Below are 25,676 nucleotides of genomic sequence, written 5' to 3'. Positions count from 1 at the left end.
AATTTTGGAACCCCTTTGTATGAAAGCGACTTTCCGATCTCGCTTAACGTAACCTAAATTCGATCTATCTTAACATATTTATTCTCTAAACTGATCTAGCCTGACCTACGCGTACCTAAAGTCGATCTAGCATCACTTGCCTCAGCCTTAACAAGAGGTAACCTACCTTAACCTAAGTAGAGTAGATGTAGCCTACCTTAACCAAACTTCAACCATATCTACCGTAACCTAACGGTAATTAGATCTTACTTAACCTTATTTGATCTAGCCTAACTTATCTAAAGTTCAGCTAGATTTAGCCTAACTTATCTAAAGTTAGATTAGATTTAGCCTAGTTTAACCTGATCAGAGCTAACCTAACGTATCTTAACCTGAACTAGGTTATATTAGCTTTGTTGTGGTCATATGTAGTCACGTTACATGTAGAAAGTGTAGCTTTACACACGACATATACTTCAAAAGGCACTTAAGTTGGGGCAATGTAAGTTAAGCTAAGTTAGGCCATCATACGTTTGGTTCGGTCCAATGGGAAAGTTGTAAAGTATGAGGTTTCAATTTCCGCTGACACCTGCTGACTCTACCCTGCTGCCAGCTGCTGTATCGTTGACCATCGCTGGCATAAAGAGAACCATCTCCTTCAACTCCGCGTGCCACCTCCGATCAGGCTAATGGTTCCTCTTACCAGCAGCACCTGCAGGAGTAGCTGTAGAAGGAAGACAAGACCTGAGGTGGCTCGGTAAAGAACCACTTGGGAACGTTACGTTCATACTAGCTTTCTAGTTTCCCTTGTATCTCCTTCAGTGTTTGTGTATCCACCACCCTCGTCACCTGCTCAGGCACCTGGTCCACCACCTCCTCGCCTGCTCAGGCACCTAGTCCACCACCTCCTCGCCTGCTAAGGCACCTGGTCCACCACCTCCTCGCCTGCTCAGGCGTCTGTTCCACCACCCTCGTCACCTGCTCAGGCACCTGGTCCACCACCTCCTCGCCTGCTCAGGCGTCTGTTCCACCACCCTCGTCAACTGCTCAGCCACCTGATCCACCACCTTCGTCACCTGCTCAGGCACCTGGTCCACCACACTCCTATCCTGCTAAGGCACCTGGTCCACCACACTCCTATCCTGCTAAGGCACCTGGTCCACGACCCTCGTCACCTGCTCAGGCACCTGGTCCACCACACTCCTAACCTGCTAAGGCACCTGGTCCACCACACTCCTATCCTGCTAAGGCACCTGGTCCACCACACTCCTAACCTGCTAAGGCACCTGGTCCACCACCTCCTCGCCTGCTCAGGCGTCTGTTCCACCACCCTCGTCACCTGCTCAGGCACCTGGTCCACCACACTCCTATCCTGCTAAGGCACCTGGTCCACGACCCTCGTCACCTGCTCAGGCACCTAGTCCACCACCTCCTCGCCTGCTCAGGCACCTGGTCCACCACCTCCTCGCCTGCTAAGGCACCTGGTCCACCACCTCCTCGCCTGCTCAGGCACCTGGTCCACGACCCTCGTCACCTGCTCAGCCACCTGGTCCACCGCTCTCTTCACCTTCTCATACACCTGGTCCACCACCCTCGTCACCTGCTCAGGCACCTGGTCCACGACCCTCGTCACCTGCTCAGGCACCTGGTCCACCACCTCCTCACCTGCTCAGGCACCTGGTCCACCACACTCCTATCCTGCTAAGGCACCTGGTCCACCACACTCCTATCCTGCTAAGGCACCTGGTCCACCACACTCCTATCCTGCTAAGGCACCTGGTCCACCACACTCCTATCCTGCTAAGGCACCTGGTCCACCACCTCCTCACCTGCTAAGGCAACTGGTCCACCACACTCCTATCCTGCTAAGGCACCTGGTCCACGACCCTCGTCACCTGCTCAGGCACCTGGTCCACGACCCTCGTCACCTGCTCAGGCACCTAGTCCACCACCTCCTCGCCTGCTCAGGCACCTGGTCCACGACCCTCGTCACCTGCTCAGGCACCTGGTCCACCACCTCCTCACCTGCTAAGGCAACTGGTCCACCACACTCCTAACCTGCTAAGGCACCTGGTCCACCACACTCCTATCCTGCTAAGGCACCTGGTCCACCACACTCCTATCCTGCTAAGGCACCTGGTCCACCACCTCCTCGCCTGCTCAGGCACCTAGTCCACCACCTCCTCACCTGCTAAGGCAACTGGTCCACCACACTCCTAACCTGCTAAGGCACCTGGTCCACCACCCTCGTCACCTGCTCAGCCACCTGATCCACCACCCTCGTCAACTGCTCAGCCACCTGATCCACCACCCTCGTCAACTGCTCAGCCACCTGGTCCACCGCTCTCTTCACCTTCTCATACACCTGGTCCACCACACTCCTATCCTGCTAAGGCACCTGGTCCACCACACTCCTAACCTGCTAAGGCACCTGGTCCACCACCTCCTCACCTGCTCAGGCACCTAGTCCACCACCTCCTCACCTGCTCAGGCACCTAGTCCACCACCTCCTCACCTGCTCAGGCACCTGATCCACCACCTTCGTCACCTGCTCAGGCACCTGGTCCACCACCCTCGTCACCTGCTCAGGCACCTGGTCCACCACACTCCTATCCTGCTAAGGCACCTGGTCCACCACACTCCTAACCTGCTAAGGCACCTGGTCCACCACACTCCTAACCTGCTAAGGCACCTGGTCCACCACCCTCGTCACCTGCTCAGGCACCTGGTCCACCACACTCCTAACCTGCTAAGGCACCTGGTCCACCACACTCCTATCCTGCTAAGGCACCTGGTCCACCACCTCCTCGCCTGCTCAGGCACCTGGTCCACCACCTCCTCGCCTGCTAAGGCACCTGGTCCACCACCTCCTCACCTGCTCAGGCACCTGGTCCACCACACTCCTATCCTGCTAAGGCACCTGGTCCACCACCTCCTCACCTGCTCAGGCACCTAGTCCACCACCTCCTCACCTGCTAAGGCAACTGGTCCACCACACTCCTAACCTGCTAAGGCACCTGGTCCACCACCCTCGTCAACTGCTCAGCCACCTGGTCCACCGCTCTCTTCACCTTCTCATACACCTGGTCCACCACCTCCTCGCCTGCTCAGGCGTCTGTTCCACCACCCTCGTCACCTGCTCAGCCACCTGGTCCACCGCTCTCTTCACCTTCTCATACACCTGGTCCACCACCCTCGTCACCTGCTCAGGCACCTAGTCCACCACCTCCTCACCTGCTCAGGCACCTGATCCACCACCCTCGTCACCTGCTCAGGCACCTGGTCCACCACCTCCTCGCCTGCTCAGGCGTCTGTTCCACCACCCTCGTCAACTGCTCAGCCACCTGATCCACCACCCTCGTCACCTGCTCAGGCACCTGGTCCACCACCTCCTCGCCTGCTAAGGCACCTGGTCCACCACCTCCTCACCTGCTAAGGCAACTGGTCCACCACACTCCTAACCTGCTAAGGCACCTGGTCCACCACACTCCTAACCTGCTAAGGCACCTGGTCCACCACCCTCGTCAACTGCTCAGCCACCTGATCCACCACCTCCTCGCCTACTCAAGCACCTCGTCCCCCACCTCCTCGCCTGCTCAGGCACCTGTTCCACCACCTCCTCACCTGCTCAGGCACCTAGTCCACCACCTCCTCGCCTGCTCAGGCACCTGGTCCACCACCTCCTCGCCTGCTCAGGCGTCTGTTCCACCACCCTCGTCACCTGCTCAGGCACCTGATCCACCACCTTCGTCACCTGCTCAGGCACCTGGTCCACCACCCTCGTCACCTGCTCAGCCACCTGATCCACCACCCTCGTCACCTGCCGAGGCACCTGGTCCACCACCCTCGTCACCTGTTCAACCACCTGGCCCCCCACCCTCGTCAACTGCTCAGCCACCTGATCCACCACCCTCGTCAACTGCTTAGGCACCTTGTCCACCACCCTCGTCACCTGCTCAGCCACCTGATCCACCACCCTCGTCAACTGCTTAGGCACCTTGTCCACCACCCTCGTCACCTGCTCAGCCACCTGGTCCACCGCTCTCTTCACCTTCTCAGACACCTGGTCCACCACACTCCTAACCTGCTAAAGCACCTGGTCCACCTTACTCCTAACCTGCTAAGGCACATGGTCTACCACCCTCTCACCTGCTAAGGCAGCTGGTACACCACCCTCCTCACCTGCTAAGGCAACTGGTCCACCACACTCCTATCCTGCTAAGGCACCTGGTCCACGACCCTCGTCACCTGCTCAGCCACCTGGTCCACCGCTCTCTTCACCTTCTCATACACCTGGTCCACCACCCTCCTCACCTGCTTAGACACCTGGTCCAGCACAGTCATTATTACTCTGCCCTACAAAGTCTTTATTCCCCTGCTCCATACAGTATTTTCCTTGACATAAAACCGTCTTTATTCTCCTGAGGTGCTCCTGTGCCTACGTGTGACGCATCTTTATTCCATTATCCCATTTATATTAATCAGACCCACTTCATCCCCCTGTTTATTCCACCACCCGAATCCGTCCCCTTCCACACCCTTTCCATCTTTATTCTCTTGCCAGCACCTTTTTATTTTACCCACCCCTCCCTTATCGCCCATCCCTGAGGGCCTTTAACCAAGTCTTGTGGCAGCACGCCAAAGTAATCACCCCGCTAGTGAGATATGACAGATTCACTTTCCCTTCTCTTCACAAAGATATACAGAAGGTGTTAGGATAAGATGGAGTAAGGAGATAGTTTTTACACCTCGCCTTGTATGACTTGGTGTAGCATTGGCTACACAGCCGTGTGTGTGTGTGTGTGTGTGTGTGTGTCTTCCCCAGGGCCGTTGTGCAAGATAATCCCCCTGACCATCACCTGGACTATTAACGGGTCCACAGTATAATTATAGCGCCATTGACAGCGCTGTGTAATGGTGGTGGCGGTCACCGTTAGAAGAGTTGGGTAAGCCCCCTTTGTTGGTGACCTCTGGCAACGATTGGGTTTTGTGTATATAATAACAGGAATCATAGCGTCTGGGACGCTATTCCACGCCCTCACCCCTGTTCATAAGATGACTTACCAGCATTACGTATTATGATGCTGTAATAGCCAAGAGGCTCGTTACGGCGGCGGCAGGAGGGAAAGTAAGGGGAAAAGAAATAAACATTGGAGGTTGGCAAGCAGTGAGCCCAAGTGGCGGAGGATGATAATGTGAGAGGCTTGCTCGCGTGGCGCGCTCAGCTGCCAGGGTTTTATTACTGGATACTTTGATGGCCAAAGTTGCGCTGTGAGTGTGTGTGTGTGTGGGGCTTGATTGCTCGGGGTGTAGCTCTTACACCCACGTTCCACCTTATAGCTACACCCACTCGATTAAATCTCAGAACTACTTGCCTGGAAGTGGTGTTTCGGGTGGGACTTGTATATGGCAAGAGGGTTCAAGTTGTTCAAATGTTTTCGTTTACAGCGGGGATGGTGAGGATGAACATTGAGGGAAGTGGTTGTTGTTAATAAGTACAAGTGTTGTGGTTTGGTCTGGATAGGATAAAGTTAGTGTCTATAACTCCCTGAAGACGACCTGACCCTTGATTAAAGGTGGGATTGTTATGTCCAAGGGTCATATAGTTGCGCGCTCAAGGACCAATACCATCGTGCTGAAGGGCTGCACCCTCGTGCTGAAGGGCTGCACCGTCGTACTGAAGGGCTGCACCTGTCGTGCTGAAGGGCTGCACCGTCGTGCTGAAGGGCTGCACTGTCGTGCTGAAGGGCTGCACCTGTCGTTCTGAAGGCTATTGCTGTCGAACTGAAGGGCTGCACTGTCGTGCTGAAGGGCTGCACTGTCGTGCTGAAGGGCTGCACTGTCGCTACTGAAGGGCTGCACTGTCGTTCTGAAGGGCTGTACTGTCGTACTGAAGGGCTGCACCGTCATGCTGAAGGGCTGCACTGTCGTGCTGAAGGGCTGCACTGTCGTTCTGAAGGGCTGTACTGTCGTACTGAAGGGCTGCACCGTCATGCTGAAGGGCTGCACTGTCGTGCTGAAGGGCTGCGCCGTCATGCTGAGGGGCTGCACTGTCGTGCTGAAGGGCTGCACCGTCGTGCTCAAGGCCTGCGCTGTCGTGTTAAATGGTTCCATTAAACAGTATAGAGTCGGGTCGTGTTTGGAGCTGTCGCGTGATGGTGTAATATTGCCAGCTGTAAGTTGGTGCTGTAGTAGTGTGCACTGTGAATGGTGGCCATAATGGGTGCGTTGGTGGCGAGGTTGGGTGTGGTGGTAGCCAGGGAGAATATGGTTGAAACCTTTCTGTACATGGTAGAGTGGTAGGAAACCTGTAGATGTGATGTGGCAGGGTTCTTGTGGGTTTGGTGATGTGGTAGACGCCTTGAAGGTGTGGTAACCATTCTGTAGGTGTGGTACTAAGGTAGTGGATCCTCTCGGTGTGGTAGTAAGGTAGTGGATCCTCTTGGTGTGGTAGTCTGGCAGCGGCCATGGTAGAAGTAGAAGTGTGGTTGATGCCACAGGAAGTGTGGTGGTATGAGATGTGGCATCATCGAGTGTGGTTGGTGGTGGTAGTAAGTATGACTGACGGCGTAATTGAGTATGAATGGTAATGTGAGTAAGTAGGAGTGACGGCTTTTGTGAGTAAGAATGATGGTTTATGTGAGTGTAAATGATAGTGTTAGCCAGTGTAAGTGTTGGGATAAGCGAGTGTGCGTGAGTGTAAGCGAATATGGGTGAAAGTTGTGAGCTAGTGTGTGTGAAAGAATGAACAAGTTGAGTGAAAATATAAGCAAATATTAGTGAAGAATAAACGAGTAGGATTGAAAATATGAGCGAATATTTGTGAAGTATAAAGGAGGATTTATGAAAATATAAGCAGGTAGGAATGAAACTGAGCGAATACAAGTGAAAGTATAAGCATGTGTGAAAGTATAAGCTAGTATGGGTTAAAGTTTTAGAGCGAATACGTATGAACGAATTATGAGCGAAAGTATTGGCGTGAGAGAATGAAGGCATGAACATATGTTAATTATACTGTAAGCAGGTGTGAGTGACTCCCTGCGCAAGTATGAGTAACTGTGGGAAGTTATGAGTAATGGTGGTAGAGATAGCAAGAATGGTAGTAAAGAATGAAAATATGAGCCCTCGGATGGCACCAGCTGTGCATGCTTCTTGTCTCATAGGTTGGTATGCGTGCATGGGACACCATGTCGTGTCGCGCGGTGAATGGTTGGCTGCCTGGCTGGCGGACGTAGTTAGCGGGTGGCTGTTTCATTTTTAGATGGCTTGTTGAGGAATGTACCTGTTGTCTGATTGGTTGGATGAGCCATTCAATCTGTTGTTTTTGGTAGATTGAATGGTTGATTGAGTTTATTGGTGAACCTCTTTCGCTGGGTTGTTAGAGGGTGTGGGGAGATAGATGAGTGGATTCGTGATAAGATAATCAAGCCAGCTCGTTGGTTTCAGTGTTGTATGATTGGTAGGAGGGTTAACCATTCATTTGGATGGTTAGTTGAAGGGTTAACCATCTGACTTGTCGGTTGTTTCAGCGGTTATTTGTCAGTTTGACTGCCTGTGTGATTAGCTGGGAGGACATTTGGTTGTCTTGGTGGCTGACTGATTGACTTCCTGGTTAATTGAGTGGTTTGCTGAAATGCTGTCCGTTTTGCTCAACTGTCTAACTGTACAGTTGACTGGTTACTGGCTAGTTGATGGACCATCTGGCTGAGCGAGTGTATGGTTTGCTTTATGGCCTGGTAGGAGGTTGACTGACTATGGTTGATCGGCTGACTGGCTGATTACAAGGTAAGGTTTGTGACTGTCGGAGTGAGTGTATGGCATTCTGGCTGGGTGATTGGTTCTATGGGTGGTTGAGTGAGTGTGTGTATGGCTGGTTGACTGTCTGTATGGCCAGCTGGCTGGGTGGGTGGCTGGCTGTGTGGCGGGTAAGCTAGGCTGGGATCAATAGGTGAGGTGTGCGCTGGGCAGCGTGGGGCCTGCGCCGGCAGTGTGCGAGTGGAGCGTGTGTGGAGGGAGGCAGTACTGAATCGCTCGCTACACCGCCGTCCAGGGCCTGGCCGCCCCATCACTCATCCCCACCATTCCTATCACCACATTACGCCAACACACACATCCCTATGGACAAGCAGCCGGCGCTTACCAGCAGCAGCGTGGCCGAGACTACTCCTGGCCTGCCCTGCTAGTAAACTACTCCATACCAGAACTGGGCCAGTGATAGTGCGTACCCGAACACACACCACCCGGCTCCCCTATAGCTATTTGCTTTGCTAATTGACGGGGGTTTACCCGGGTGGTAGGGGCAGCCCATGTAGTGGCCGTGTGCGTGTGTTTGTGTGTCGGCAGCGTGTGAGGAAGTGAACGTGAGGGATGTGGTAATCCGTCCTGCTGGCCCCAGCATCACTCATCACCACCGCTTCAGCAGCAGCAACAGCAACAGCAGCAGCAGCAGCAGCACCCCACACCACCACCACCATGACACAAGTAACTAAGTGACAACGTCTTCCCCCTCTTCATTCACCTCCCCACCCGACTCTCTCGTCACAAGGTAAGTCCTTACGACACCCTCTCTATCATACATCCCTTGGATATATTATGCAACACCCCTGGACATAAATGAAGACAAGTGAAGATAATGAGTACGGTAAAGGAACCCCCCGCCGACACCCGAGACGCTGCCGACACCGACAACCCCCGTGTAGGGTTGTTGTTTTCCTCACCGAAGTGTCGACATTTGATTGTTGTGGAAGCGAGCGCCAGATGGTTACCTCGAGTATCTTCCGGGGCGGCAGCAGCAGCAGCAGCAGCACGCGCCTCGGTGTTTGTTTACCAGCAACGGCCGGGATGTCGCGCGCTCGGACCCTCCGCTCTCGTTTGCAGCCTTGTGCTGTACACCTTCCCCCTCTGTACAACAGGTTGTACATGGTGTCGAACACTCTAGATATTAGAAATCTGTTCATGTATGCATACTGTTCAGAGAATTTTCTGGACACTTTTGTTATCAGTTTAACACTTTACGTACATACGTGAATACTTAATACGTGCATGTATATGTGCAAAAACACATACATATATGCAGACCAAGATAATCACGTATGAACAAAAACATTTAAACCTTCATTTGCATGTGAACATAATTATTTATTGCAGTTACAAAATTTTCATCATCTACGTACCATTGTGACAGCTACAGTGTGCGTAGTACGTTGTTTACGATATCCGTCTTGTACTTGTGGGTTCTGGCTGACGTGTGTCGTAAAGAAGAGATGGGATTGGCTATCTTAACGATTTTGTTAAAGGGAATAAACTTAGTAAAGTTACCCTGGCATTGTGGGACAGCTGGTGGATAAGAGCCGATGATTGGCCGAGGAGCACCGTGTTAAAATACGTAGTAAATACACTGAGATATATGTATGGCTCTTTGTGTGAGGATTATCTGTCAAACATTTGTGAACACTTGTGGAATCATCATCTGGTTATGTGATTATGAACAGTTATTTAAACTTCACCTGTTTATGTAACTGTTAAGTTATTTATACTTCATCTGCTTATGTAATTGTAAACAGTTATTTAAACCACATGTTTATGTGATTATGAATAATTATTTAAACCACCTGTTTATATGATTTTAAAGTTATTCAAACCACCTGTTTATATGATTATAAACAATTATGTAAACATCACCCGTCTGTGCGATTATGAAAAAAAAATTTAAACATCACCCATTTATGTAACTGTAAACAGTTATTCAAACATCACCTGTTTATATGATTATAAATGATTACTTGAACATCACCTGTTTATGTAATTATAAGCAGTTATTTAAACATCACCTGTTTATGTAATTGTAAACAATTATTTAAACATCCGCTGTTTTATGCAATGATAAACTATAAACAGTTAGTTAAACATCACCTGTTTTATGTAATTCAATTATACAATCATTTGATGAAGGCGCCACATACTTTATATTCATCACTATTTGAACAAAAACATTTGCATGGGAACACATGGGCCACATGCATACAGTGTATCTGATGATGATAATTCCCGTGAGAATTGAAGACGTTAAAGATTTTTGTCGGTTTGTGGCGGGTGGGGGCGTCCTCAGTGACCCTCCTGACAGTTGCTTGATAGGCCTAAAGCGTATATGATTATTCAACCGACCCATTTGGAAACTTAACATTCTGGGGGGTTGTTAAGATTAGTTACCCCTGAGTAATGTTCTTTCATTTTCTTTCATGTACGTTTTATGTATTATTTTTTGTTTTCTACCTTTAGGGAGCGAACTGTTTAGTTACGTGGGTTTGGAAAGCTGTTACTGCCTCTGTAATTAAAGTTCCATGGATTTTTAGGGTTGTCTCGTTGGTGTTAAGCATATATATATATATATATATATATATATATATATATATATATATATATATATATATATATATACGAATAAAGTGTATATGAACGCGCACTTTATTCGTATTCATATAACTCCGCGTTGTACAGTCAGGTTCGGTAAAACGCTATCAGCTGGCTATGTGTTCTGTTCGGAAACAACCGATAGACCCCGTTGCTCACCATAGTGAGACGAAGGGTATTCGAGTACTTAGTATTTCGAATAGTTGTTTCCTATTATACAGTCCCTTAGCCTAGCCTAGGGGTCCCAGGTTCGATCCTGGCTGATGGATCTTTGTATAATATATATATATATATATATATATATATATATATATATATATATATATATATATATATATATATATATATTAAAGATGTGAGCGACAGTCATCTCAGACTCATGATCATAGTTGTATTTTTTTACGTATTGTAGAAACTTATGTTGGGTCTCCGTGTCCCTTTACGTACGTGGCAACACTGCTAGCGAACTAACTCTCCCCCGTGCAGTAGTGGCAACACTGCTTACTTGCCGCACACCCATAGTGTCAACGCTGCTGACCTGCCTTACACCCTATAGTAATGGCAACACTTTTGGCCTGCCTCACACCCTATAGTAGTGGCACCACTGCTGATCTAACTCACCAGATATAGTAGTGGCAACATTGCTGACCTGCCTCGCACCCTATAGTAGTGGCACCACTGCTGACCTGCCTCACACCCTATAGTAGTGGCACCACTACTGATGTACCTCACCAAATATAGTAGTTGTGACAACATTGCTGACCTGCCTCACACCCTATAGAAGTAGTAACACTGCTGATCTACCTCACCAAATGTAGTGGCAACACTGCTGACCTGCTTCACACCCTATAGTAGTGGCAACACTTCTGACCTGCCTTACACCCCTACAGGAGTGGCAACACTTCTGACCTATCTCTAACCCATACAGTAGTGGCAACACCTCTGACCTACCTCACACCCATACAGTAGTGGCAACACTTCTGACCTACCTCACACCCATACAGTAGTGGCAACATGCTGACCTACCTCACACCCTGTAGTGGCAACACTTCTGACCTACCTCACACCCATACAGTAGTGGCAACACTGCTGACCTGCCTCACACCCTGTAGTGGCAACACTTCTGACCTACCTCACACCCATACAGTAGTGGCAACACTGCTGACCTGCCTCACACCCTGTAGTGGCAACACTGCTGACCTACCTCACACCCATACAGTAGTGGCAACACTTCTGACCTGCCTCACATCCATACAGTAGTGGCAACACTTCTGACCTACCTCACAGCCATACAGTAGTGGCAACACCTCTGACCTACCTCACACCCATACAGTAGTGGCAACACTGCTGACCTACCTCACACCCATATAGTAGTGGCAACACTTCTGACCTACCTCACACCCATACAGTAGTGGCAACACTGCTGACCTACCTCACACCCATACAGTAGTGGCAACACTGCTGACCTGCCTCACATCCATACAGTAGTGGCAACATTGCTGACCTACCTCACACCCATACAGTAGTGGCAACACTTCTGACCTACCTCACAGCCATACAGTAGTGGCAACACTGCTGACCTACCTCACACCCATACAGTAGTAGCAACACTTCTGACCTACCCTACACCAATACAGTAGTGGCAACACTGCTGACCTACCTCACACCCATACAGTAGTGGCAACACTGCTGACCTGCCTCACACCCTGTAGTGGCAACACTCCTGACCTACCTCACACCCATACAGTAGTGGCAACACTGCTGACCTGCCTCACACCCATACAGTAGTGGCAACACTTCTGACCTACCTCACAGCCATACAGTAGTGGCGACACTGCTGACCTGCCTCACACCCTGAAGTGGCAACACTTCTGACCTGCCTCACACCCATACAGTAGTGGCAACACTTCTGACCTACCTCACACCCATACAGTAGTGGCAACACTTCTGACCTACCTCACACCTATACATTAGTGGCAACAATTCTGACCTGCCTCACACCCATACAGTAGTGGCAACACCGATGACCTGCCTCACACCCATACAGTAGTGGCAACACTTCTGACCTGCCTCACACCCATACAGTAGTGGCAACACCGATGACCTGCCTCACACCTGTATGCGATTTGCGCCACTGCTGACCTGCCTAACACCACTACAACACTGGCATCACTGCTAACCTGCCTAACACACATACAGGAGTGACCAAGCTACTGGCCCTCCCTCACGCCCACAGAATAGCGACAGCACTACCCTTCCTTCCCTGCACTAATAACAGTAGTGGTGTATTTCCTACTTCAAAAGTGGGCTTAGCTTTATGTGTATCAAGAATAGATATTAGTTTGACCAGGAAAGCCGTTTACAGGTGTACCATCAGGTAGTGGCTGGTGTATTGTTCTGGGAATTCGTCTTAACTTCGTTTGCAACCTTGGTCGAATGTTTGGAATATTTTTATATTTGTTGTCTTTGTTTCCAGGATCTCCCGCTAGTTTGTTTTTGTTGACGTTTCGCTACGTATGTTTGGTGATGGTTTGCTACGTATGTTTGGTGAGCTGGGGAATAAAGCCTTCTGTTCGCTACGTATGTTTGGTGAGCTGGGGAATAATGCCTTCTGTTCGCTACGTATGTTTGGTGAGCTGGGGAATAATGCCTTCTGTTTGCTACGTATGTTTGGTGAGCTGGGGAATAATGCCTTCTGTTTGCTACGTATGTTTGGTGAGTTGGGGAATAATGCCTTCTGTTCGCTACGTATGTTTGATGAGCTGGGGAATAATGCCTTCTGTTCGCTACGTATGTTTGGTGAGCTGGGGAATAATGCCTTCTGTTCGCTACGTATGTTTGGTGAGCTGGGGAATAATGCCTTCTGTTCGCTACGTATGTTTGGTGAGCTGGGGAATAATGCCTTCTGTTTGCTACGTATGTTTAGTGAGCTGGGGAATAATGCCTTCTGTTTGCTACGTATGTTTAGTGAGCTGGGGAATAATGCCTTCTGTTTGCTACGTATGTTTAGTGAGCTGGGGAATAAAGCCTTCTGTTCGCTACGTATGTTTAGTGAGCTGGGGAATAATGCCTTCTGTTCGCTACGTATGTTTGGTGAGCTGGGGAATAAAGCCTTCTGTTTGCTACGTATGTTTGGTGAGCTGGGGAATAAAGCCTTCTGTTCGCTACGTATGTTTGGTAAGCTGGGGAAATAATGTCTTCTGAAGTTAAAGTGATGACAAACATAGACTTATGTGGGACGTTCGTACATCCCAACTCTTCGGAATAAGTGTTGTTGAAGATGAAGAACAATGCGAAGAAGGATCCTGGCTTTAAAAAGCAAGCCACGTTTGAAACCACTCTTGTATGAGCAATACCTCACTCTCATTCTGATCCTCATAATCATTTGGACTTCTGTAATGAGACAAGTCATGAGAGAGTTTTGAGTCAAGACTTTGCCCCCGTGAATATATTAAAGCTGTGTATGTGTACGTCTCGATCCATGACGGGTGAAGGGTGTGGCTTCTGCTGCCACCTGAGCAGGTGTTTGGCCTGACCGACCCTCCCTTACTTGCCTTGATTCCGGTGTCTCATTGCAGGACTGCACCGACTGGTAACGTCCGTCACTAACCTGTTGGTCCTCATTCTACCCTCACAGGCGAGGTGTTGGGGGAGGTCAAACGATCGCTTGTTGGGTTTTCTGCATTCTTATGTCCCACCGCAACACTTAGTGTGATTTACCTGTTCGTGCGGTACGTGGAGGGAGTTCTACACTCGTGAGCCGCGTCTCTTCAAGAGTTCTACACTCGTGGGCCGCGTCTCTTCAAACTCTCTCTGTCATATATCATTCTTGAATTTGTGTATGACGTCCCATATTTACAGTTCCATCGCTCAGTGTATTCCAATCATCTGCTGCTCTTTCTTACTTCTTGTCTAAAAAGTTCCTCCCTCAGTTTAAAGTTATGGCATTTGGTTATATGTATGCAGAGAGAGAGAGAGAGAGAGAGAGAGAGAGAGAGAGTAGAATTCTGTTGAACATGCTGACTTCCTTAATGGACCCTGGCAGTCCATTGACCTAAAGCCCAGTTAACCAATCAGTCTGTATTTAGTGAAGGAAAATACAGAGAAGAACGCGACGGGGAAATAGAAAACGGTAAATGAAGATTTGATTTCTAGGATACCGTAGCTCATTGTATAGAGCAGGCGAAGGCTAACCTGGGATTCTGATTCGAGGATTATTCAGGTCTGTGTACTGGGAACTGAACCTCCCATAGTAATGTGTTTATGTCTTTAACCTTAAAGATGCCGCATTGTAAGTCAAGTTATGGGGAAGTAATGATAATAATGATAATTATTTTGATATTAATGATAATGATTTAACCATAATTATGTGTACTCTGTAATATCCGAAAATTAAACTCAAATTTTTTGAGGGGAGGGTAAATATATCGTCTGTATTTGGATTTTAAGTCGGCTTTTTCATTTTTGTCCCCGGAGGCCACGCTGGTAAAATTTTGGACTGGGTGTACACATCACGTTTTTTATTACCCTGAAACGTAGTCTTAATTAAAGTCAACATTTTATGTTTATCGTATAAATAACAAACCGTATTTGTTGCAGTTATATGTGTGTGGTTTTCTAGGCTCGTAGGCATTTGGGTAACTGGAAAGTGTTCAGATTTCTCTACTTTTATGAATAGGGAATTATGTATATATGTATTTGTGTGTGTGTGTGTGTGTGTGTGTGTGTGTGTGTGTGTGTGTGTGTGTGTGTGTGTTTATTTTTATGTTAACTGAGACGGTGCGGGCAACTCAGGCCCTGATCAAGGCCATTTCATTAACGCTATATATATATATATATATATATATATATATATCCTAGCCTGAGCCACGTAACCAATTTATTGACCAACCTCTAAGGGCGGATGAACAGCTGGGTTGACTGTGGACCGATACTCGCAACCAGGAATCGAACTTATGCCCTCGATCCTGGGCGACCCGTGGATGCGTCACGGTCAGACACGCAAACCGCTACACTATTCATTTGCGTAAGGCATTTATTATTTAGATGTGTATCCATAAGTTTATCAGTACGCATGACCTTAAATTTATCTTTGATATGTAGAAAATATGATCATTTCCTCTGCATCATCTCTACAAGGTCGCCATTCTGTTGTTATCGAGCAATGTCAGTCGTGTATTTGCCAACTGCATCTACACCGTTTTCTGTTGTCGCTTGTGTCAAATATTTTGGTTTTCATTCCCTCCGATTTTGTAAATATTTTATGACCGACCTGCACAGTGTGTACGCTCAATTGATGCTCAGGGTATTCTATTTTTCTGTTCTCTTTGTCCCGTAGTATTTTGCCTCTTAACTGTAGCTGGGCAGCCAAGTTTTATATGTATACTTTTAACATGTATGATTTTTTTTTATGTATACTTTTTCGTAACTGGAGTTTGTTCAGGTATTTTTGCCTCGGTTTCCCGTTTTCCTGCTTTTGTAAGATGTCCATTGGTCAGAGGAGTGTGTCACTAGTGATAAAGAAATTTTCCCAGTCACTTGTGATTTATTTTCAAAGTAGTGTTTATATATTTATATATATATATATATATATATATATATATATATATATATATATATATATATATATATATATATATATATATATATGTGTGTGTGTGTGTGTGTGTGTGTGTGTGTGTGTGTGTGTGTGTGTGTGTGTGTGTGTGTGTATGTGTGTAGATAGACGAATAGATAGATAGATACAATACCAGGACCCCCTTTAAGGAGCTTCTTTATCCTCAAGCTGCACTTTAAGCAAGAGCAGGGAAATGATAATACAGCCTCGCGACGTAACTAATTGCAGGCGAGGCTCTGTAAACCTATATATATATATATATATATATATATATATATATATATATATATATATATATATATATATATATATAAAATGTGGATGATACCGGATTCCCCAAACTTTTCGTTACACTGGGGATCAAAGGCACCTTCGGCTAGGCCTGTGTCATCTTCAGTTGATGAAGGAGAGTTTACTGTCGTCAAAAGAACTTCTTTGCCCCAGAGGAGTCCATTCGTTACCTGCATCTGATTGTACTGCAGCCTCAAAGCTGCAGCAGACCCATAATAAGGGATCTTTGGGATATATATATATATATATATATATATATATATATATATATATATATATATATATATATATATATATATATATATATATAGCGTCCTATGTTAGTATACGTAAATACACTTCTCAGTTACTAGGATTTCCTCTTGTACCAGCTCCTTAACTGTCTTTGCCTTTAACTTCGAGTGTCTGTCGTAATTCAATTGTTCTTTGTCTTTGTCTTTGTCCGTCAGCATTGCTTTGATCTTGCATTTACCCAGACGTTGCTTTTGTGTCTCCTTGTAGATATATGCCATACTCATATCATCGTTGTAGATATTCTTGATATTGTAATATAGGAAATTGGCTTATTGTGTACTTGTTAGACGTGTGTACATACAGCAGCATGGATGGAATTCCTTCTCTTTAGAAATATATCCACAGTATTTGGCTTGGCGAAGGTGTGTTGTTACTGATTTTTATGTAAAGCTGTCTTTTGCATGTTTTCTGGTATTGAGTTTTGAGGCAAAATCCTTGTGTGTTTGTGATTGTGTGTATCGTGATGAAGGAGTGTTACACTCGTGTTGCCCCGTCTCTTATCCTTGTATGTATGCATCATGTCTTTACTCCTCAGTGTGTTTGTGTGTGTTCCCGGAATGAGTTTGATACTTCAGTTATTTTTCACTGTTATTCGTGACCGGCGACTCACGTGAGGAGAGGTAGGCAAGTGCGTCTTGGATGGCTGGAGGAGTGTGAGACAACAGGTGCCCCAGCCAAGCACCACCACCCTCCCTCCCTCCCTCTCTCCCTTCCTCCCGAAGCCTCCACTGCCTTAAAGCAGGCAGGCGGACGGGCGGCCCGCCTCATGCCCTCTACCAACACGGGACGGAAGGCGAGCGAGCAAGCAAGCAAACAAGCAAGCAACAGCTGCCTGCGCTTCCTCTCTGCTGCATGCTTGTACACACTCACCTTCCCTCCTCCATAATCACTGAATGTGTGGGGGGAAAAAACCAGTTCATATATGTTCATGAGAAACAGTCAGGTGTGAAGCAGTTGTGTGTCTGTTCAAGTGAACTGGTGTACCAAGGCTGCTGCAGCTGACCTTTCCACTGAAAGAATGTTTGATGCCATATTTTAAAGACTCGCAGCTGAAGGTTGGCATTCCAAATACGCTTGAAGAAATTAAAAAAAAAAAAGTGTTCTGGTGTATGTGAGGATTTTACATCCTCATTTACGTATTTTGAGTCGTCTCATCTCCTTTGCTGCTGTTGTCTTTAAACCGTGAATACTTTAGACTTCTCCTTCGTTGCTCTGTTTCTACAAGGACCTTCTCTCGTGTTACGAAAACGGACCTGTCTTAATGGCGGGAAAAGTTAAGAGAGGTTTCGGAAGGGTTGTGACGTGCTAACCCGAGTTACGAGGAGGAGCCGGGCACAGCAGCCCGCCGCTGTGCTACTGCAGATGTTGGGTCGGGGCCTCTTAAGATTCCGCACGTGCTGTCTAGCCTGGTCCCAGCCTCTACGCAGTCTCCCGAGACCCTCCCGCCTCAGGCGCTGCAGGAGAGGCTCCCCGCTCTCTAGAAAGGAGCTAAAGAATCCCTTTGTTTGTCTTCTTGAAGCACCTGTTTCATGTGGGTTTGAGGGAGGTGTTGGTGCGGGTGGAGCAGCCTCACCTACGGCACTGTGCAGATACGCAGTTGTTTCACCGATGCTTTATTATTGACCGCTACCCTCCAGGGGTGTTGCGAGAGGAGGGGTGGGTTGCTCGGTGGGCGGAGGCCAGCCCCAGCACCCTCCAGCCTCCACTGCTGCCTGGTTAATGGAGTGTACTGTTGCGGAGATTTAATGGATGTGTGTGTGTGTGTGTGTGTGTGTGTGTGTGTGTGTGTGTGTGTGTGTGTGTGAGGCAAGGCTGATGTTCACGGCTGCAGTGGTGAGGTAGGGCTAATGCTATCGTGGTGCTGTGGTGGTGGAAGAGTCGGTGTGTTTTTGGTATGTGGTAAGTGGTGTGGTACTATTCTCCATTAGTTGTTGGATTTTGGTTTGTGGTGTTAGGGGGATGGGCGTTGTTCCTCCAATAGTGGGTTGTTTGAGTTGAGTTGGTGGTACTGTTGATATTAGGGTGATGTGTGTCGTGGGTGAGATTGAGTTGTTTGGGTATGTGACTGCATGAGATTTAGGGTATATCATGGGATGAGGTAACGTGGCTTGGGTGATATATAGTGTGTGGTGTCGACATGTGATGGGGTGAGATGGCTTGGATACCCTCCGTGATTGGTCGAGGGAATGTTGTTGCAAGTGATATCGAGGTGTGGTATGTGATGGGGAATGGAACTAGAGCTGTGGTGTGGTTGAATAAAGTACTTTAGATGTAGTATGTAATAGGGTAAGGTAGTGTATGTGATATATGTAGTATGTGATGGGGTAAGGTGTAGTGCGTACGTGATGGGATGCTGTAGCATAATTGTTATATGAGATGGGGAAAGGTACCTTAGAAGTGATATATGTGTGTTGTATGTGATAGGGAAATGGTACATTAGAAGTAACATGTGATGGCATAAGGTACTATAGATGCGGTATGTGTCGGGTGTAAGGTATTATAAACACGTTTACTCTTTAACCAAAATGGCTGATTTGCCGGAACGCCTTGTGTTCGTGATGTTGTGTTAACTAGTGTGTGCGCGTGTGTGTGTGTGTGTGTGTGTTTGTGTGTGTGTGTTTGTGTGTGTGTTGTGTGTGTGTGTGTGTGTGTGTGTGTGTGTGTGTGTGTGTGTGTGTGTGTGTGTGTGTGTTGTAATTACTTCTTGGTAATTACATTTACAGAGAGGGATTTTTACATCTCTTGATCTTTCTCCATCATGGAACTTTTTCACCTTGTGTTCGCTGTCCACGTCCACTGCTCATAACTCACTTTATCCCCTTCATCCACCGTTCTCACGCTATTAAAGTACTTCCTTACATTCTTTCCAACAAGTTTACTCTCTTACTATCATGTTATGGGCCCCTGGTTGTTTTACCTCTGCAACTCTGGAAGAACTCTGCACCATCTGCATTATATCATTCGGTTGCTATGAGGAACATATAAGCTGTTTAGTCCTCTCTTGTCCATATATATATATGGGGATAGGGGAGAAAGAATACTTCCCACGTATTCCCTGGGTGTCGTAGAAGGCGACTAAAAGGGGAGGGAGCGGGGGGCTGGAAATCCTCCCCTCTCGTTTTTTTTTTTTTTTTCTAATTTTCCAAAAGAAGGAACAGAGAAGGGGGCCAGGTAACGATATTCCCTCAAAGGCCTAGTCCTCTGTTCTTAACGCTTCCTTGCTAATGCGGGAAATGGCGAATAGTTTGAAAAAAAAAAAAAAAAGAATATATATATATATATATATATATATATATATATATATATATATATATATATATATATATATATATATATATATATATATGTTTTGGAAAGAGGGGCAAGTATGAAGTCTGTTGTGGATGAGAGAGCTTGGGAAGTGAGTCAGTTGTTGTTCGCTGATGATACAGCGCTGGTGGCTGATTCATGTGAGAAACTGCAGAAGCTGGTGACTGAGTTTGGTAAAGTGTGTGAAGAAGAAAGTTAAGTGTAAATGTGAAAAAAAGCAAGGTTATTAGGTACAGTAGGGTTGAGGGTCAAGTCAATTGGGAGGTAAGTTTGAATGGAGAAAAACTGGAGGAAGTAAAGTGTTTTAGATATCTGGGAGTGGATCTGGCAGCGGATGGAACCATGGAAGCGGAAGTGAATCATAGGGTGGGGGAGGGGGCGAAAATCCTGGGAGCCTTGAAGAATGTGTGGAAGTCGAGAACATTATCTCGGAAAGCAAAAATGGGTATGTTTGAAGGAATAGTGGTTCCAACAATGTTGTATGGTTGCGAGGCGTGGGCTATGGATAGAGTTGTGCGCAGGAGGGTGGATGTGCTAGAAATGAGATGTTTGAGGACAATGTATGGTGTGAGGTGGTTTGATCGAGTAAGTAATGTAAGGGTAAGAGAGATGTGTGGAAATAAAAAGAGCGTGGTTGAGAGAGCAGAAGAGGGTGTTTTGAAATGGTTTGGGCACATGGAGAGAATGAGTGAGGAAAGATTGACCAAGAGGATATATGTGTCGGAGGTGGAGGGAACGAGGAGAAGTGGGAGACCAAATTGGAGGTGGAAAGATGGAGTAAAAAAGATTTTGAGTGATCGGGGCCTGAACATGCAGGAGGGTGAAAGGCGGGCAAGGAATAGAGTGAATTGGATCGATGTGGTATACCGAGGTTGACGTGCTGTCAGTGGATTGAATCAGGGCATGTGAAGCGTCTGGGGTAAACCATGGAAAGTTGTGTGGGGCCTGGATGTGGATAGGGAGCTGTGGTTTCGGGCATTATTGCATGACAGCTAGAGACTGAGTGTGAACGAATGGGGCCTTTGTTGTGTTTTCCTAGCGCTACCTCGCACACATGAGGGGGGAGGGGGATGGTATTCCATGTGTGGCGAGGTGGCGATGGGAATGAATAAAGGCAGACAGTGTGAATTGTGTGCATGGGTATATATGTATGTGTCTGTGTGTGTATATATATGTGTACATTGAGATGTATAGGTATGTATATTTTGCGTGTGTGGACGTGTATGTATATACACGTGGATGGGGGTGGGTTGGGCCATTTCTTTCGTCTGTTTCCTTGCGCTACCTCGCAAACGCGGGAGACAGCGACAAAGCAAAATAGATAAATAATAATATATATGTATGTATATGCATATAAAACCACAGGGGTGAGAAAAGTGTAAGATCTGAAGATGTGATTAGTGAAAGATTTTACTGTTACACTTTCATTTCTATTGTGGTTTTTATCTGCATCTGTACATACACAAGATTGTAATTACACTGCATATGTTGATATCAACTGACTGTTATATTATTTTTTTTCATATCTCTCCTGATGATGTGATCATTACACGAAACTGCACTTGGGAACTTATCGTGTTCCTTTTCCCTGTAGATTAAAAGGTATATATATATATATATATATATATATATATATATATATATATATATATATATATATATATATATTTGTCTTTGGTTTTAATACTTAGGCCAAGTTCTTGATATGATATGAGAACGCCACATGAAAACAGAGTCGGCAGTGAACACTGTTGATACGAAAGATGATATCCCGCACCATCCCTGGGGAGTGGGTGAGGGTGACAAGCACTGCAGGGGGGAGGGCATTGATCGTGACCTCCGAATTCCTTCAGTGTGGCCCAGGGGAGACTCCGATCACGCACCCTCTCCTATACACACTGGGGAATGTTGGTGGTGTGGTGTGGGGAGGGTTAGGGAACTGTGACTCCCACTGGTGAATTTTGGTTCCGTGTGTGAGTCGGGCGGCAGAGTCCCCAAGAGGATTTTAGGTATGTTATCTATCGTCAGTGGAAGGTGAGGAGGTGTGTAACTATGTGTACTGAGAAAAATCGTAGTTCGCCGGCGTTTTTCTTTTCATATTTCGTGGCTAAAGGTAGTGTGTTTTCCTTAGAGATATTGACTTTATTTCATCGTTTCAGCTTCCTCGTGTCGTTATTGCTGAAATGTCTGGAATCATGTGTTTCTTGTCTCGACTTAACGTATATTAACTTTACATTAGAAGCGAATGATAGCTATATATGAGAAAGGATAAGTTCCCTTTCATGATAATAGATCCGTTTTTCTTGCATGATAAGTCATTTTTCTTGCATAATGATTGATCATTTTTCTTGCGTGAAAGTTTGTAATGAAACAGGATACCCCCTGCAGGCTGCCTCAGTTCGGGGATTGTAAAACCTGCCTTGGTGTACCGACCTCTTAAGAATGACGGTACAAACCCTCTCTAGCATGACGGTACAACCCTTGAAATACGATGGTACCATTCTTGAGCACGACGGTACGAACCTTGAGCACGACCTTGGGCACGACGGCACGAACCTTGAGCACGACGGTACGAACCTTGAGCACGACGGTACGAACTTTGAGCAGGTTTGTGCCACCCTTGAGCACGACGCGACGGTACGAATCCTTGAGCACGACGGTACGAACCTTGAGCACGATGGTACTACCCTTGAGCACAACGGTACAACCTATAAACCACTAATGGCACAACCCTTGACCAACGACGGTACGAGCCTTGACCAACGACGTCACGAGCCTTGGGTATTGATGGCTCGGCCTTTGGCCTTGACCCCATGCGACCCTTTATTTCCCCATGGGGGTCAGGAAGAGACATTATTATTCTTGTTCCCTGGTCGAGCAGTTGGGTACGGCTGATGGAAGTTAATTAAGCGTGGCCGATGGGATGATAACAGGAAGTCTCGCTCCTCACGCCATCCCGGCCGAGGTGGGGCTTCGTCGGGCCTCTCCACGGGAATACGAAGGGTTTCATCTGTTGATAGGTCGAAGGAGGAGGGAGACACGCACAGACACTATGCCATATTAGTCAGATGAGTCGTTCATGGTGATAGGTCAGGAGGTGACTTGTGTCATACTCGAGGGGACATAGTGGAGGCGAGAGGGGTGATGATGGAGTGCATGGGAGGGCACTGTTTCATATTGTAATGGGTGGTAGTGTTGAGGAAAAGGTGAGGAAAGGGTGACTATGTATAAGGAGAGGTGAAGAAGCGATGATGGTTTAGGAGTGAGGATACAAAGAGGTAGTGTTGGGGAACAGGTGCACTGTTAGTGTGTAGGGTCGGGAGGTCTGTTGTATGGAGAGCACGGGAGTGGCTGGCGCTGAAGAGGCACCTCTCTCTCTCTCTCTCGATCTCCGTGGGAATACGTCTCGTTCCCTACTCCTGAGGCAGATGGTATGTCGAAGTGGTTGTGGCGTCTCCTGCGCCTCGATGACCTGATTGGTTGTACTGCTGCTTGTGTGTGTGCTGGTTGAGGCTGTGGAGGTGAGTGTGTATGGACTGATGAAAATTTGGTGGTGGTAATGGTGAGTGTGTACGTACTGTTTTGTGGGTAATGGCAACTATGAATGTGTTGGAGAGAGGCTGTGTGGGGGTAATTGTGACTCATGTACTGGTGAGGCTGTGGATGGGGTTAATGGTAATTGTATATATCTCCTCAACCATACTTGTTCTCCAACAGTGAAACTCCACCGTGTCTTACGAGCATTGCTGATATTCCAACAGTGACTCTTTTAGTGTCTCCCCAACGTTGCCTGTTTTCCAGCAGTGACACTCTTCAGTATCTATCCAGCCTCGCCCGTTCTGCAGCACTGTCAAACCCCATGGCCTCGCCTGTTCTCCGAACAGTGACTGCAGTGCCGTCGTGTCTGTCCCGAGCGCAATATCTAGTTCTCTATCGTATGATTTCCATTTCATTTTCATGAAGCAGCCCGACGTTTATTCCCTCCTTCGGGGCCAAAGCTCTCTGGGCCGCCTCAAGAATCTAGACAGCGAAATTATTTCAGACAAGAATTCGCCCCAGTCGTGATGAGTTAAGTGACGTAGATGTGCTGAGGGAAGCCCGGCACCCGCCACCAGCTGAGGGAAATGGCCTCAGTCTAGTCTGGAGGAAAGTAGAGGCAGTAGGAGGCCTCCTGGTGTAGTGGGTGGAGGAAGCACTGGCCTGGGTGTAGGTTCTGGTTGTGGGGATGTAGAGTGCTGCCTGGCGTCTTTCACGCCAGTGGTGTGTGTGTGAGAGGGGGTTTAGCAGTCACGTTATGTGGCTTTTTGGTGTTGGATTATCCAGCCGACGAACACGGCATTTGGTACGTATATACATAGGCGTACGCTACTGTGTATCTACATATGTATGGCTTCAGAGTTAAGCTGTTTAGGGGGAGGGAAGTAGAGCGTTTTGAGGGATAGTAGCGACTAAGGTCTGAGCGGGCGAGGAAGAGGAGGTAGTGTGGTGGGTGGTGCGCATTAGCGGTCCCCTGAGTGTTGCTGCTCTGTAGGACCGGATGCCCACGACTGAAGGTTGTTACGTCGCCACTCCTTCCTACACTCCTCCACTGCTTCCTACACTCCTCCACCCCCTCCTACACTCCTCCAGTCCCTCATACACTCCTCCACCCCTTCATACACTTCCACACTCCCTCCTACACTCCTCCACTCCCTCCTACACTCCTCCACTCCTTCATACACTTCTCTACTCCTTCATACACTTCTCTACTCCCTCCTACGCTACTCCACTCCCTCCTACACTCCCCCACTCCCTCCTACACCCACTCACCACCACTACCAGCCCTCTCCAACACTCTGCGAGCCACAGATATCACCCTCTAAACCCTCCAACACCCACTCACCATTCACCTACCTTAGCCTTACCCACCAGTCACTTCGCCCTCCACCTCCAAGTCCCCCTGTTACCCATAATCTTTGCTTTCCTCTCTTCCCCTCACCGCCCAGCACCCTAGCGCCCTTCTCTCCGCCCACAGCCCCTCACGCCCTACCTAAACACCTGGTGGGGGAGATAAGACCAGAACGGATTTAGGGACACCACACACACACGACCATATGTGGAGGGCGTGATTGTAGGAGGTGCTGTGTGTGTGTGTGTGTGTGTGTGTGTGTGTGTGTGTGTGTGTGTGTGTGTGTGTGTAAGGATGGTGGCTGTGTGTCTACGTATGGATGATGGCTGTGTGTCTGCGTATGGATGGTGGCTGTGTGTCTACGTATGGATGGTGGCTCTGTGTCTGCGTATGGATGATGGCTGTGTATCTGCGTATGGATGATGGCTGTGTGTCTGTGTATGGATGGTGGCTCTGTGTCTGCGTATGGATGGTGGCTCTGTGTCTGCGTATGGATGGTGGCTCTGTGTCTGCGTAAGGTTAGTGACGATGGTGTTAGCAGGAGAGACTCCCAGTAGGAGACATACAGACCGCCTCTCTTTTGTGAGACACGTCGGATGTGGATATATCTTTGTGAGTAAGAGTGCTCCATATATCAGTGTGAGAGATGTCTGGTGTAAGGTATGGTGTCCGGCTGAGAGATGGTAGTTATCTCTCATCGTGAGAGATAGTAGCTACGTAAGGGCGTGAGAGATACTGGCTACGTTCATGGGAGAGATCGAGATGACTCTGTTTCATTTAGGGATGATGAAGCTCCTTCATTTTGAGAGATGTTGGTTATCTGTCATTGTGAGAGATGAAGGTCTTCTGTCCTCGTAAAGAGATGATGTCTCTCTCTTTGTCAGAGAT

The 25,676-nt window shown here is 47.6% G+C and overlaps 1 protein-coding gene across 10 annotated transcripts in view; it reads left to right on the top strand.

Moving 5' to 3' along the window:
* dop (microtubule-associated serine/threonine (MAST) protein kinase dop) overlaps nt 1-25,676 on the top strand; it is a 1,162,440-nt gene that overhangs the window by 798,853 nt on the left and 337,911 nt on the right. Inside the window, exon 1 of one of the 10 annotated variants that reach the window (XM_071676291.1) lies at nt 7,854-8,524. The exons of the other annotated variants lie outside the window; for them this stretch is intronic. The gene's annotated coding sequence lies outside the window, so the exon portion shown is untranslated. Of the gene's footprint in view, nt 1-7,853; nt 8,525-25,676 lie in introns of those variants that run through there. 10 annotated transcript variants of the gene reach the window in all.

This window comes from Panulirus ornatus, chromosome 22 (genome assembly GCF_036320965.1).
Source record: "Panulirus ornatus isolate Po-2019 chromosome 22, ASM3632096v1, whole genome shotgun sequence".
Taxonomy (NCBI): Eukaryota; Metazoa; Arthropoda; class Malacostraca; order Decapoda; family Palinuridae; genus Panulirus; species Panulirus ornatus.
The sequence above is the reverse complement of the archived record's forward strand: the minus strand, read 5'-3'. Positions and strand labels throughout refer to the sequence as shown.